At 46.4% G+C, this 16,031-nt stretch overlaps 1 protein-coding gene across 2 annotated transcripts in view; it reads right to left on the reverse strand.

Moving 5' to 3' along the window:
* CHRM2 (cholinergic receptor muscarinic 2) overlaps positions 1 to 11,847 on the reverse strand; it is an 86,410-nt gene extending 74,563 nt beyond the window's left edge. For both annotated transcript variants that reach the window (XM_032107231.1, XM_032107233.1), the window contains exon 1: positions 11,097 to 11,847. The gene's annotated coding sequence lies outside the window, so the exon portion shown is untranslated. The remainder of the gene's footprint in view (positions 1 to 11,096) is intronic.
* Positions 11,848 to 16,031: the final 4,184 nt, after the last annotated feature.

Consider the following 16,031-nt stretch of genomic DNA (forward strand, 5'->3'; position numbering starts at 1 on the left):
GAGAAAAGAAAGGTGTAGGGAGGGCAAGGGGTTCATTCTCATTCAAGTCATAGCATCATAGAATATGCTGATCACCAGGAGAAAGATCCCCTTTGAGAGAGAATGACCAGCCTGCTTGTGTCCCAGGAAAAGGTGATTCAGACAGTCTTCAGTGGGATTGAGTCTTTAGAAACTGCACCTTTTGTCTACAGCAGCCAGATCCAATGATTCTCCCTGAAGAGCAGCACTTTTGACTTCTAGGCTGCCACTATATCACCTTGTCACACCTTCCCAAACTGGGTAAATACTGCTGTCGCTGGTTTGGGTGGCTAAGTGCTTTCTCTCTGCAGCTTTGCACCTGCCGTTCCCTCAGGGCTCTGAGCCCTCCCACCCAGTCTGTTGGGGCCATGTTTTCAGAGTCCCTGGAGCAGTGTTTTCCCCTCACTCTTCCCAGTCTTATTCTCATGCTGATAACCTCAGAACCTTGCACCTGCACCTCCCAATAACCTTTCTGTACTGGGTTCTCATGGGCAGCAATTGCCACCTGGGAGATAACAAGTTTTTTTCCCCCCTCCTTTCACTGTATTTTAGTTATAGCCTTCAGTTTGTGCAAGGGACACAATAATGCTCTTGTATGCACAAGAAACTGGCCGTGCAGCCCCTGCCTTGAGCAGTGCATGCTCCAATCAACACCAACAGCAAGCAATAACAGCCAGGAGAGGTCTCGAAATTCTGGCTGTTTCTCTTCCCAGCTGAGTGGCACAATGAGAACTTCCCCTTTCTCTTTTGTCTCTCCTCTGTTTTTATGTTTTTCCAAAGTTTTCACAGTTAGAGACAATGTTTGTTGCTGGTAGTGGAAGAATGAGAAGAAATACCGGAGATGCGACCACATTTTACCTTTCTCAACTCACTGTTCCACTCTAAAGAGAACACCTATAACAGGCACGAAAAGGCCTTAAACTGAAAGAGAATTTTGTCTGCAAGGTTAGGATCTTATATTGTAGTTATAGACAGTGGGGCAGGAAAGCACACTCTGAGGATGGCATCGAGATCAGCCTGGAAACAAGGTGTATTTTTAAATTCTCCAACTGCTACAATGAACAAATAAAACAAAGAATCTTTGGATTTATTTGTAGGAGGTCTTCTGGTGGGATTAAGGGTTAATTAAACAACTTTCCAAAGTATCTTGTAGTAGTTTTAGTAAGAACTTGGCCAAGAAGGACAAACAATTTCTGGTGAGCAGAGAAAGTGAAGCAGGCTGATCATTGTCCAAAGAAGATGGCTCACCTGATGACTCTGAGTGGGGCTCTGAGTGCAAAAGCAACTCTCTCTAAGCCCATGTTCCCACTGTTCTCTCTCAGAAGTGTGTGGCAGCAGTGAGCAAGCAAAGGGAACAGGCACACAGTGACACCACCCCAGCATAAGTTGGGACACCCAGGGTCAATGGAAAGGCTCTTACTCTCCAAAGACCCATGCTATTAGGTAATTTGCACATGGAATAAAAGCAACTGAATGTTTGAAAGATAATATATCATTAATTTCTTTCTATGGATGCCCAGATTTAGGTAAAATTAAGGGTAAGTTCAGTGCTGTTCCAGAAAGGCTGCCAAACGCTTTAAAATCTAAACAGGAAGAACAGACAAAGCTTGTGAGAATGAAAATGTTATTTTATACTATTTCCATGTTAGAAGCTGAGATACAGGAGGTTGCTGAGTTTGTCCAAGGCCATGTGGTAAAAACAGGAATTCAGCACTTGTCACTACTTTCTGAAAGCAGTAACAAGAAAATTACTCCTCATCTTTTTAGCTATGTGTCATTTCCACACCCCACTTTGATTTTTAAGAGGAATTAAAGACAATAATGTGGAATATTAATTGTCAAATTTGCCATTCAGAAAGGATGGCAGTGATTGACTTATCTGGTTTTTTTTAAACCAGATTTTTTGCATTCCCCTGTGCTTCAAAGTAGGAGATACATAGTCTCACTCTTTGCTAAAGAAAGGGAGAGAGTGAGTTACAGGTTTTCTTCAGACAAAACACGGTTTTGTTCTTCTTTCCTTGCTTTTTTCTAATTGTAGACTTTTGCATTTTTTTCTCTTTACTGAAGCACATAGCAAAATAACTAATAACAGTAGGATATTCCTTGCAAGAAACTCTTTCTGATGTCAAAACCTTTCAGTAAAAATCCCTACATTTACTTCCAGTGGATCAGATTGTGAAAATGACTAGCAGACATCAAACAGACATTTTTTATGAGAATTTAACAGTGAGCCCTTCATGTATTCTTTCCTTCTAGTGGCAGTTAAGTGAGCTGGCTATCACAAATGTCAAAAGCAGAAGGTAACTTATTTTACCTTCCTTCTTCCCTGCTTTTCCTCATAGTTAAGAGCCTTCTATGTTTGGCTAAAGGAAGAAACTTTACAACCAAGACTCCCCGTTTAAATTCTCACTGCTAGGGCTCAAGGTCACAACGAGAAGGCATGACATTGCCAGGTTAAATATAGCACTTTCTTTGGTGATGGCCTCTCCTTTCATGTCACTCGTGCTCTGACAGCTTTCATCAGCTGAAAATACACTGCTAAAAAAGTGAAATTAGTGTGGGTGAAAGATACCAGTAATGGATCAGGGGATCAGTTTGAGCTTAGCTTAAGCATGGAGAAGCAACAGTAGAGAAAACATCTCTCTTTTACTTCTCACCAAGATCTGGAGCAGTTGCAGCTTCAGTACTTGTTTGTTTGAGGGATCCCAAATATTTTATCTTATCCTCCTTTTCTGAACAGAAACTTTCCCAGTAAGCAACTCCTAAGGGCTCAATTTTCCAACACTCCAGTGCAAAGAAAAACCCTATGGATGGAGTCTGCTCCTTTCTTGCATTTGGCAGCACCACAGCTGAACCTCATTATCTGACAATCTGTGGGAAGTGAATCCCCTGGTCATGGGACCAGGAAGAATTATTGTCCCTGCCTCAGAATGCCAAGCCAAAACCTACCCAAGGTAACAAGAGTTGATCTCTGACCTCAGCAGACTTTGTGTGAGGCCATAGGACTGTGTCAAAAATCAGGCAGCAGTTTGGTGGCACGGTCAGGACCTTATCTATGATCAACTTGGTCTCAGTCCAGTGTGCTAAGTGAAAAAATATCCTTCTCTAATTAAACCCTGATGCTCGCACAAAGCACTAGCACCCTTAATCCAGGAAATGTCTGGGATATTCAATGGATTATTATGGAGAGAGATCAAAGAGGTATCCAAGTCTAATAGAACAGCAAGTTCACCCACCCACGTTGGTAGTTCAACTGGTTCAAACAGATTAAAAAACCCCAGCAATTCCTAAGTGATTTCTAGAATAAGTGGAGAACATAAGAGTAGGTGCTCTTAACTAAATAGCTGAAGATGTGGTACAGTCAAAACACTGAAAAGTAATAAACTTATTATTATATTAAGAGCATGAAGCTAAAACTAATTATAATTAGTGAACGGCTTAAAAAGCACTGAAGGCAGAAATAAAATGAATTCAAAATTAAAAAACTGAAAGAATGAAAGAGAAAGAAAGTAAAATCCATGGATTCAAAACAACAAGTATTTCAACAGACAGTTTCTGGTTCAGTGAAGTCAGGCAGAAAGCAAACTGGAAGGCAAGATGGGAAGAAAGTTATTGTGAAATGTAGAAGTCCAAGAGGTTGTTTGAGCCAAGCAACCAGCTTTGAGGAAAAGACTCTTCATCTCTGGTGAAGCCCATGGCTAAGGGAGGGAATTAAAATAAAACACAAACAAAATGTCAGTCGTAAATGAGGAGGGCCAAGGGTGCACAAACTGACAAGAGCTTGTGGGGGTGTGTGCAGAGAGGGGAACTGCAGGACATTTCTGACAGGTCTTGAATTCACCCTGTTTAGGAGGGAATCAGTGGGATCTGCTGCACATCAAGGGACTATTTGGAATAATTAGTGAGGAAAAGGAGTTTACAGAGGTTCTGAATTATTTATTTGGTTAAATCTTCTCTGCAAATGATGCTGTGCCAATATCCATGTTAGACCTATTTTTTTTCAAGACAAGAAAGCACATGAGCTGTCAGAACGTGAAACACTGAAAGGGGAAACATTGGAACAAACTGATAAACTAAACAGCAGCCTATCACAAGGACCTTATGGTTATATATGCAAGGGTTTGGAAGGCATTTGAAATTGAAGTGGCTGTGCTGATAGCAAAAATACGCAAGTTGTTTCTGAAGTCAGATATGCTACAGAAGGACAGAAGGGCAGCAACAAGCACACCTATCTTTAGGACAGGCACAGGATTAATCTTAGGTATTATATACTGAAAAGCCTTGTTTCACTTCCACCTCAATTGATTGAAACTAACAAAAACTAGATTTACAAATAGGAGAGGATAAAAGAATCCTAGCTTTTAAAAGCTGTTAAAAATGTTGTCTGACATATATGCTTTGAAGCATCAAGTTAAAAGACCAAGAAAAACAGCCCGACAAATTTACACATACAGGTTTTTATATATTGTTTTAAATTCTTTGACAAATTTAAGTTGTGGTAGAATAGGTGGATTATTGTTACAAGCTGGAAGCTGGTTAAGAAAGAGAAAACAAACTACATACGAATGATCCTTTTTCACTATAAAAGATTAACAGTGGGGTTGTCCAAGAACTTAGAACTTCTTTACTGAAATTATTGCTCTTAGAAAAAGGGAATAAGGGTTAAACTATTTCATAGTATGTTAATTAAGTTGAGTGAACCTAAAATTTGGATCTCTAATGGAAATTCACATTGGTTGATGCAGAACAATCACAGGTGAAGTGAAATATCTGGCAGCCTTTCTGGGTTCTAAGCCAGCTGTGGCTGCTCAATATGACATTACAGTGAACTACCCAATTCTGCTCTATTACAGCAGTGGTCAGCAAAAAAAAGCCCAAATCAAACAGACAAAACAAAACTTCAATTAGCATGGGAGGAGTAAGAGGTGTTAAAATGGAAATTATTTTATTGTTCGTTTCTTCTCTCATGGTTGAGTAAATGAATGACACAATGAAGTGGCTGTTCCAGTCGGTCTTTTTGTGTTGTATAACAGAGAGGTATCAATAACACTGAAAGACAACTAATTTAAATAGACCAAAAGTTCTCTGGAATATGATTTTCCAAAGAAAATATTTAATTAACCTATGAAACTCACTGATATATGCTATCACTATGGTACTGACCCTACTGGGAGGCAGAACTGGATTAGCTGCTTATCTGGCCAGTGGGTACAACTGCAGCTTGTCTAAAATCGCTAAAATTTGGTGAGGGAGGTGAGGAGGTCTTTTTGTCATTTGGAAAATATCTCTGGGTAGTGAGCAAACCCAAGCTGATAAAACCCTTTTACCTGAGGGCAGTGGAGATATCTAGGGCACCCTATTCCTATCTATTCCTTACACCTGCCTTTTTGGTAGCCTACATTGATAGAAACACTGCAGGACGAGACAAAACACCTGTCTGATCCAATACTGTAATCATTATGTTCTAATGCTCTTTAAGTGGATGACTGATGCCTTTTTGAATAGGAAAACAATGAGCAATGAGAACAAATAACACAAATTCTGTTAATTATTCATGCTAACATTCATGAAACTTTTGAAATGTGTGAATGTTTTCATGAATAAATCAGTGGTCACTGGCTTGCATTAAAGGACTTCAGAAATAATAGCGGAATAAGCTTGTTGCCATTACTCATGAACAAAGTTATGAATAATTTTCAATATATGACTGCTTTCTAATTGACTGAACATGAGAAAGATGAGTCTAAAATAGACATCAGTAATTCATTGCAAAGCTGAGAGAACATTTCTCAGGAATCTATGAAAATGCTATGGGCTATATCAGAAAACTAATTTTTCCTCATGTACAGTTTTTGCTAATTTTTGTTTCTCACATGGTGGAATGGATTACAAAAGAGAAGGATCTAATCTTTAGTGTTTGCAGGTCATCCAATCTGCACAGAAATAAAGAGATCTTTATATATTCAGGCTACCTGAAAATCCTGAGCCAGAGAAATCACTAAGCAAGAGAATTCTTTTAAATTACTAGGTTTATTTTATCACCTTGGTTTCCAACACTAATTTTGACACTGATTCAGAAGAAAGATCTATGGAGATATTTTTGTCTTATTACATCTCTCTCAAAAGAAAAGCCAAAAACCCCAAATAAAACCAAACACCAACCAAAAAAAACCAAAAAACAAGCAACCAAAAAACTATGAAAACCCACACATGCCCACCGTTTACTCAAAGCTTTTCTAAGAGCTTGAGGGAAACCCTGGGAAATGCTGATTTACAGAATTTCTGGCCTATTTATGTTGTGGCTGCTCACAGAGATCTTTATTGCTGTCACTGGAAGAGGTGCCCCATGCTATTCCCAATGCCCATTATCACATTGCATTTCCCTCTCAGCAGAGTCGGATGAAACAGAGCTGCTCCATGAACAGTTGTCAAAACACTGGCATATTCTAATTACAACACTTACTATGTTTCTGTGAAAGTCAAATTCTGAGCTCAATTGCACCAGAATAAACCAGACGCAATTAAAATCACTGGAGGCACCCCTGATTTGAAGGGACGTAATTAAGATCAGAGCTTATCTAGCCCATGAAGTCTAAAGAAATACTGGAATCAGAGAATCATCTTGTCAAACAGAAAACATGCAGAAGACTCTGAGCAAAGCAGCTGGCCCTAAATGTGGTCTGTTTCATTTTATCTATATCATATCCTTAAAAATGAATACATGAAGCATGTGGACTACTGAAATCCCATTGCATATCTTAGTGGCATTGGCAAGCATTCTTTAGGAAGTGCTTGATGGAAATGAGATGAAATTCACTCCACCCTGTCCTATCCTCTTGGGAGTTCAAATTACGTTATATGAGAGATATTCTCTTGAAGACCTGCTGATGTATAACCCTTTCTATGGGGAACAGATGATGTTAGACATAGGTAGCAATATAGCTTTAAAGGTAGGACAGTCAGCCCAAAACGACAGGCAGCTCCACAGCCTAAAGCATTTTTACACAGAAGCAAGCTCAGGGTGTATGGGAAAAGGAGGCAGCCCTTTAATGCAACTTCAGGAGTGGTCTCAACTTTTAATTCTGCCCACTTCAATCAGGGAAGTGTAGGAAGGCGATGGGATAAGTCAGCAAGGGATCCCTCCTTGATTTAATATGGAAAGCTAGGGAGTGCAATCTGCTAGGCACAGGTGTTTGGCAGTCAGCTGGTGGGATGAGGACAAGCAAGTAGGGAACTGTATCTTTTTGGGCAGCTCTGACACAGGAAAAGATGTGGAGACCCTGGCAAAACTGAAAGCTACCTTTGCCAAAATAGAGGAACTGGAAAAGATGGGTAGGAGGTGTGCGTGGAGTCTCGTTTAGCTATAGGAGTTCTCAGTGCTCGGTTCTTTCTGCAGCCTGGTTCTTAGAGATGGGAATCTCTAAGATGGGTTTAACAGGGCTTGAAGTGCTACCACACAATTTAATGCTACCATACATTAAATACCAGCATACAGTTTAAGCTTTTTAAGATTTAAGGCTACAAGTATTTGTGAAAAAGTTATCCTTGTCATTCATATAAGCTGGATCTAAGCCCCTTCAGCTTTCCTTAGCCTGATTACTGCTGCCTATCCCACCCACCCACCTAAACAGCTGGTAGAAGGTCAGGGCAGCAGTTTCACAACTGAGTACTCCTCTTCTGTGCCTTCAAATCTCTCAGAATTAGCTGAGAGCTGCTTCAAGCTGCGAAGCTCAAGGACAGAGAGATACAAAATTTCTGAATAAATGGCCAGACATAGTCTGGGCTTCCCAGCTCCAATTTCTTCCCACTTACTACTCCACAGTTTAACCCACCCAAGCCATAATCTCCTAGTGACCAAACCAGGATCAGCTGAATCAGCTGAACACCACCTGCCTTTTTTTTCCAGCTTGAGATTTAGAAGAGGGAAGATCTGACTGGAAACATTCATTGGGAAGAATGTCCTTTTCTCACACCACTCGCTTCTCCCCCTCTGCTGTAGTTTGCCATGGAGCCTCACGTTCCTGGCGCCCGGGGATGCTCTTCCTCGCCCGCCGCTGGCACTAGAGGGCGCGGGGATCTGGGCTTCAGGCTGGAAATCCAACTCTCCACGGCTTCCGACTTTGCCTTAAACTGAACTCAACTTTCAAAGAGGTCTTGATTTCACAGAAAGGGAATTGGCTTTATTACTACTGGCTTGTCTCAGTTCCCCATGCTGCATTGCTATGGAAACAGGACCAGAAAATACGTCTTTTGCATGTAGGTCATGATAGTACTGGAGAAGGGATAGTTGGGTGAATGGGTGAGTGGGTTACAGGGGTGAAGTGGGACAGAGTAACCTCCTGGGATTATATTAACAACTGTGAGGGATTTCATAGTAGAAGTCCTCGAAAGATTATTGAATGAGGCACCCAATGGGCTCAAAAAGCCAAGCATTTTGAGTAGCTGAGAACCATGACACATACACAGGGATTCAGCCCAGAAGTGACAACCTAAGTGACAGTGGGCACTGGGCTGAACACTTAGGAGGAAAAAAAAAAAAGTAGTTTTGTTCATAGATTCTCCTTTAAACTGATGGCCTCAGTTTTCCCCTTTCTATGTCTCGGTCTCCATCCCGGATGATGACAGAGCACTGTCCTGTCTCTTCCATCTCCTCAGGTCATTCTTGATCACGCATGGTCCAGATCTCCCGGAGCTCTGCCCAGATGCTGAGTTACAACCATTCAGGTAGAGGACACTACTCGAAATTTTGGGTTTGGGTGGGAGAAAAGCATGACCTTTCCTTTTTTATAATTTTGCCCTCCATCCAAAACAAGCTGGGGACATCCTAGACCCCCCCTCCCCATGTACTGGGTCTCATTCCCAAGTGGACTGCAACGCAGAAATTGCAGAGTGCTGAGGGAAGGAACAGAGAGGGCAGCTCAGTGGGGCACATGCTCAACAGACCAGCGAGATTACTGCACCTCTCACTCTCCTGGTGCAAAAGCAAACAGTCCTGGGGTCCTGCAGAAGGGAAGTTCAACCAAACTTGTACTCAAAGAGCTCCTAGAGGAAAGAGGAAATGTATTCCCTGTAGCTTAGAGGGGTTTATAGATGAGTCACCGAGAGTGGCTCGTATCATAAACCACATAATCAAAGCTGGTGTGTATTCAGACAGGGGCTGTGATTGCAAGTGATGCAATACCATAATGGCAGACAGCATGCATACTTCTGCTCTCCTGTATCAACCTTCCTTATTGCTTTTTATAGTTTGTGGATTTGGTATTTCCCCCAAATAGCTGCAAGAGCAGGCTGTCAAGCAGAGGTTAGACCTTCTTTTTTTGTCCTTGCTTTTTTCCTTCTGCAAAGAGAATATCTTCCTTAAGGGACAAGGACAAGTCAGTGTGTGCAAACACACTGGTTGATACGTAAAAATGGGAAGAGATGTCATTTTGGCTAGATTTGCAGCAAGAATTTCCAGCTGGAAATAAAGCCATCTCCTTGCCCTAAAAGGAAGTTTGGCAGATGAAAATAGTAGGAATAAACAATCCTACAGGGGTAGGAAGAAGCGTTGCTTGTCCTGCACCCAGCAAAGGGGTAAGGACTCACCCATGGGCCAGGGGGGATGAGTTATAAGCCCTGGCAGCGGGCACAGCCATCCTCCAGGAGCACCTGGCATCAGGGCCCTGCGGCTCCGCCGCCTTGCAGGGGGACGAGCAGAGGAGCTCGCAGCCTGCCTTTCCCCATCATCCTGCTGCTGGGGCAGCCGCCAAGCATGGCACGGGGCACAGAGCGGTGGGAAGGCGCAAAGCCAGGAGAGTGCCCTACCTGTAGGGATGGCCAGAATCGGCTTTTGCCCGAGAGGAAGCAGAAAGCACTTTGTCCCTTCAGAGCCCTCGATACGGCCTTACTGTGGGGCTGCACCAGGACCTCGATGCCCCAGGGCTGTTTCTGGCGCGCAATTTTTCTCCCACAGCTTGATCTGAGCTCCCTCTCAAAGTATCAGCTCGCTCTTTCCGGCCACAAGCACCCCGTGGCGGCGGCACGGGCGAAAGGAAAGGGAGCTCGGAGGCACGGCCGGGAGCGACACAGCCCTGCCGGGTCTCAGCCGGAGCGGGGCCGCGGGGCGAGCTGGACCCTGCCGCGGAGCATCCTCTCCCGCAGCACCCTGCTTCCTGCTCCGGGGAGCGAACCCCAGGAGCAAAGATCCGGGGAAGAGGGGCCGGAAATGAGCCGGGGAAACCCCAGACCCTTCCCACCTCCGGCGGCGCCTCCAGCCGGCGCTCCCCTCCCCGAGGCAGGACGTGGGAGCTGAGGCAGCGGGAACGGGAGCTGCTCCCGGGCAGAGGAGGGATTCTTGGGGCGACGGACCGCGCCGGCACAGCGGCAGCCCCCTCCCCTGATACCCCGCATCCCTCCTGGTCCCGGCAGGGCAGGGATCCCGCCCGCCCCGTCCCTGCCCTCCCGCCCGACAGCGAGCGCGCACCGCGGGCAGGCTCCGCTCCCCGGGGACGGCTCCGCTCCCCGCTCCCGGTGACATTTTGCAGTAGTCGTCGACAAACATGTCACAGCGGGATTTGGGAAGGGTAGCCTGGCAGATGAACCTGTGTCGGAACGTAGCATTTATAATAAAACCCCTTGTGTATAGAGCTTGAAGAATGGGAGGATTTCTCTAAATTAGGCTACTGTATCTCTGCTTCCCCGCTATACCATGCTAGGCTCGGTTCTGGGATTAATATCGCAACTGAAACTCGACAGAGAAGGGCTCTGTGCTGGGAGCAATCGCTTTGCCTAATCTCCTCTCGCTGTCTTTCACCGCTGGCCCGCACAGCTGTGACCCATTCAGCAAAAGTTTCCCTATGGTCTGCTCTGCTTCTTCTACCAGGAAGCAAAAGCTCGTTTCTTAGACATTATTTCCTTGGCGGGAGCTTTCCTATGACAGCAGCGGATGAAATCCTAGGTGCGGAGAAGAAGGGGCGGAGGGTAGAGGACGCGAAAGAAAAGCCAAGAGGAAAAAAAAAAAAGACAAAAAACATAGATGGCAAGAAAAAGGAAAAAGAGAGAGAGAGAGGAAACGTCAGTAAAACCCAAAGCTTTCCTACCTGTGATCCAATTAGCAGAAGTTGCATCTCATCCCGCTGCAAGCGGCTCGCTGGAGCGGTGGCGCGGAGCGGCCGCGGCTGTGGCGGCAGAGGCATGCGGGCTGCGCGCCGTCAGCTCCCGCAGCCAGCGGCTTTATCTTCCTCTTCCATATCTTCCACGAAGAGGGAGGGGGGTTGGGCTGGGGGAAATACAGATCACTTGGTACCGTGATAACGGGGGGAAAGAATAACAGGTCGGAAGCTTTAAACAAGAGGTGGTATTGTCCGGGCTGATGGAGTTTTTGTCTCTCGCTCCCTCTCGCCCTCCCACACCCACAGGCACACACATATACACGCACACCCTCGGTGGCTCTAACCCTCGGGAGTCTCTGCTCTAGTTCAGCCAAGCTGAGCTTTTAAAAAAATAAATAAATAAAATTGAGAGCAATAGTGCAATCAAACCTGGCTCAAAGGTTTAGACAAAACTGGAGTAATTAAAAACAGGTGAAGCCGGGACTCGTGAATGAGCCGGTAATAATTCATACTTCCCCCAGAGCTCGTGGGGAAATGAGGGTAAGCTGCCGCCTTCGCTGGGCTGGTGGCGAGCGAAGGGAGAGGGGTGCCTAGGTGAGCATCTCGGGTGAATGTCCTTGCTGGGTGCTGCGGCTCTGGGTCCGCTCGCTGACCGCCCGGAGGGGTGTGCGGGGGTGTGTGATGTGTGTGAGCGCGAAGTGGGCTCGATTAGCTGCAATGGGAAGGCAATTTCTGCAGAGAACATTTACAGTTTTCTTTCAATATGACAGGATTAGTTGCTGTTGAAGGCTCTCCTCCAATAAGATCGCACTGCTTTCTGATTTGGTGGTTTTGCTGAATAGAAATTACTGGTTCTTGTTATCTCTCAACACACTCTCCCCTCTTCCTCATCAGGCACTCCCCTCTTTCTCATCAGAAGTCTTTATCTACAATTTGCACATCAGAATCACTTTTTTTTTTTTCAATTACCCCTTCCCCATCTTTCCCTGCAATACTCTTATCTTTATTTCTGGTGGGTTTTTTTGTTGTTGTTGTTTTTGTTTTTGTTTTTTTTTTTTTCAATTCGGTGATAGCTGTAAGTCTAAAGAAGTGTACGGGAGGAGAAAGAGAGAAAGAGATCTTGCTTTTAGATTATTGCAGTCATCGGAGGCTCCCCACATTGTGGAAAAATGTTCTTACACTAAATCCAGTTCAGGTTTTTAAACTGATTATTGTTCTGAAATTTTCTTGGAAAGAGGCTTCCTTAGCACAATGACAAACAAATTAGGGAAAACAGGTGTATTTTGAGAACAAGAGTTAGTTCTCATAGGGTGTAAAGCATTCCTGTTTAACTAATAGTCACTAGGCTAAGAAGTATTTGTTTTGCTTAAGGAAACTTGCCAGTTCTACGGATGTAATCTAGATATAAAAATCTTTATCTTTTCTTTGTTTCTATTCACCTCTCTCCTGGACCAGAACTGATTTGTGGTGTGAAGGTTGCTTTTTCTCTTGGGATAGGGGCTGTCGGAGTGGGAAGCAGGAGAGCGGAACTCATCTCCTCTAACGTCCAAAGAATAGTAGGGGGGAAGTGGCAAGTGCAGAAAAGAGAAGGGGACTTTGTGAAAGCAATCCTGGCTTTTGGCTACTGCATCCCCTGCCCCATCTCTTGTCTTGAAGGGCCGAAGGAGCCACATCCCAACCACTCCCTTTGTCTCAACTCCAAAACCCCTTTCGCTTTGGAGAAAGCATTTCTTGGTCTGAGATTGCTCCAGGAAGAGAGCTGGAGCTGTCTACCTGACTCACACACATGTAGCTGTTGCTCCTGGAAGCTCCTGGAAGCCTTAGGGATGGATTTACCCCAAACAGGGTGATGTGCCTTCAGGGTAGGACTGTTGCCTGGAAGGGTTCAAGGCCAGGTGGGAGGGGGGTTTGAGCAACCTGGTCTAGTGGAATATGTCCCTGCCCGTGGCAGTGGAGTTGGAGCTAGATGATCTTTTGTGTTCCTTACTGCCAGCTAATTTGGAGATGGGAAGCTCTGAATTTGGAGGTGCTTGTACTTCAGTGTTACACAAGGCTGTGTTTCTCTACCTGAAAGCACTTTCACGTGATTTAAGGGCTGGATTACTTGTAGCTCTTCGGGAACATCAAGGCAGCTGGGACCTGACTTCCGCCCCTTGGTTTCTCAGCCTTCACAGAAAATTTTGCCTGGACTTCAGAGTTAGAAGACAGCTATGCAGGCAACTCAGATGAAATTTCGCATTGGGAGGTTGGAATGATGGCCATGAGCACACTGCAGCCTCGTGGGGCTGCTCCACCTCACGTGCCAGGACAGGGGACAGCCGCCTCCACAGTCTGGGTGCCCCTTCCTTTGCCAGACAGAGCCTCAGCCCCGGCCGCCCCCTGCACCTCCCACGGGTTGTCTCTCAGACCTTGGCACTTAACACGCTTTAACATTCACTAATCAGGATGATCAGCAGCCTCAAAAGTGACAACGCCTGCTTCTTCTTCCCCTTATTATTATCATTATTGTTATTTTTTCCCTCCCAGCGAGTGTTTGATTGTGCACGTTGATTTCTGGAGATTTAATTAGAGTTCAGTCACTGCGAGCACGAGTCAGCCCTTCCCACAGCGGGGGGAGCAGGGAGTGGGTGGCGTCCCTGCCCTGGGATGACCCCGGCAGTACACGACAGTCCTGGGGACTCCCCAGCCTCCCTCCCTCCATTGCAGAAGAAGGACAGAGGTCTGGGGCCGGGGATCGCTTCCAGCAGCACGGCTGGAGTGAAGGCAGGAGGCAGCTCCGAGCTGGCTCTACCCAGCTGCAGGGGGCTCCCCAGTGCCACGCTGCTCAGCGCCGTGTGCTCGTCACGGACCGCTGGAGGGACATCCTCCGCCGTGCCAACCTCGGCCAAGCGGGGAGCATCTCCCTTCCTCGCAAGCATCCCCCACCCCCCCCCCCCCCGCCGTGATCTCCCGTGGAAATAAAAGCTCGGTCCTGAAAACCCCTGGCGTGTGACCCTCACCTCCTCCGTGCCTTGTCTGCAGCCCGCCCGGGGAGAGCGGAGGTTCCCCGCACCGACACTCGTGTCAGCAGCGCTGCCCTCCCGAGCCCGCCGAGCCCGGCTCTTAATCAATCTCAGCAGATACATCTTGATGGCACCCGGTGACTCCGCCGTAATCGGCAGCTCTTAAGTTTGACGGAACATCCGTCATTACCGGCTCTCCTCTTTGTAGATCTAGGTGCTAGACACACCTCCTGAGGGAAAAATTGCCGCTTCTGTGCGTAAAATGTTTAAAACACAGCCCCCCCCCCCCCACCTCCCGCCGCCCCAAACCCCCCTCGTCCCCGGCTCATGCAAGAAGAGGGAGGGTGAGGGAGCCGAGTCATTTACAGGGCGCTAAACCGCTGAAGAGTTAAATTCTTAGTAGAGCCATAGAACAAAGCACTCAGCCCTTCCCTGGAAGAAAAAAAGGGAAAGCTCGTGAGGAAGCGAGTATTTGCTCATGCTGAACTTCCCCTCCCGCAGAGGGAGCGGGAGTCGCTGCCGGGGAGCGCAGGCAAGGACAGCAACTTTCAGCGAGGCTATTTCCAAAAGAAACCGCATCTGTGTCCAGAGATGCCGAGTGATCTCTAATGAGACTTTGCTGGGGGCTCTCCCTGTTTTTGGCTACACGTCTCCCAGATGGCTCCTTCCCCCGGCATGGAGCTACCTCATTGGGGTTTGCTCCAGCAGGATGAATCCCCTGTCCCCAGGGATTTATAGCTTGGGTGGAGAGGGAGGAGGGGTGTCCCCGGGAGCTACTTCCAAAGGGAGCTTTTCTATGATATTCATAGGGGTGAGCTCGCTCTCTGATTTAGCTCTCATCTGCACCTGGGGGTCACAGAGATATCTGCAGAAACTCAAGGTTCCCTCAAGAGTGAGGGAGGCTACCAAGGGCCTGGGCAGGTGGTCCCCGTGCTCCCACAGCGCCTATTTCCCCCTTCTCAGCCTCTCTCCATGCCTGTTTCATCCTATTGCCACAGGGTTGGTGTTAGAGGGGGTATGAGAAAAGGTCAGACTGTGACTTCCCTCTCACTCCCAGGGGCTCTCACACCCACCTAGAGCCAGGCCACATGACAGCTTCCCTCCCGTTAGCCTCTTTCTGTCCCCAGGTGGATAACGACGGACCAGGAGAGTAGTCCAGCTCCAGTCACTTGCTGTTTCCCACTTGCTAAGTTTCCTAGGAGGAGGGAAGCAGGGAGAGCGCACTTTCAGATGTGCAGATGCCCAGTGGATGGGGATCTGCTTCCTCAGATCCCTTCCAATATGTTCTTCATGGCTTGGGTGACTGGCTTCCCAGCCAGCAGACAGCTTTCTTGGGGGCCTGAGAGAGCAAGCCCAGGGAACATCCAGCTCTGCTAACCAAAATGCTTCACTTCCCTTCGGAGGTGTGGTCCTCTCCCTGGTGCCTGCTGGAGGTGGATGCGTCACCTCCCAGGGGAAGGAAGTGGGTCTAAGAACCATGTTTATCGAGAACACCTCTTCCCTGGGAGGTTTTGCCAGCAGTTTTAGGCAAATAGGACTGGGGAGAGCAGGACAAAGCCCTAATTTCTCAGTGGATGAAAACACCAGGCAAACAGGTTCTTAGTGCAAGTAGTGAAAGGCCATTAAAATTCCACATTGATTTACCCCCAGCCTCGCAATGGATAGCTGAATTTAATGCATGGGGAGGCAGGTGTCTGAGAGATGATGGGAAAATGCTGGGGAGAGTGGGACAATGGAACTGCAAATTACCTTGACAGTGTGGAACACGGAGAGCAAGAAGAAAGGAAGGAACAAATCCAAACTAAGACAAAGGCAAGCCAGAGTCCACAGAAATAAATTCCTAATAGACACATATATGAGGAAATTAAATGAGTTAAATAAACTGATGGTCAAACCTTTAACAGAAAATGATGTGTAATCC

The sequence above is a fragment of the Corvus moneduloides genome, chromosome 4, assembly GCF_009650955.1.
Source record: "Corvus moneduloides isolate bCorMon1 chromosome 4, bCorMon1.pri, whole genome shotgun sequence".
Taxonomy (NCBI): Eukaryota; Metazoa; Chordata; class Aves; order Passeriformes; family Corvidae; genus Corvus; species Corvus moneduloides.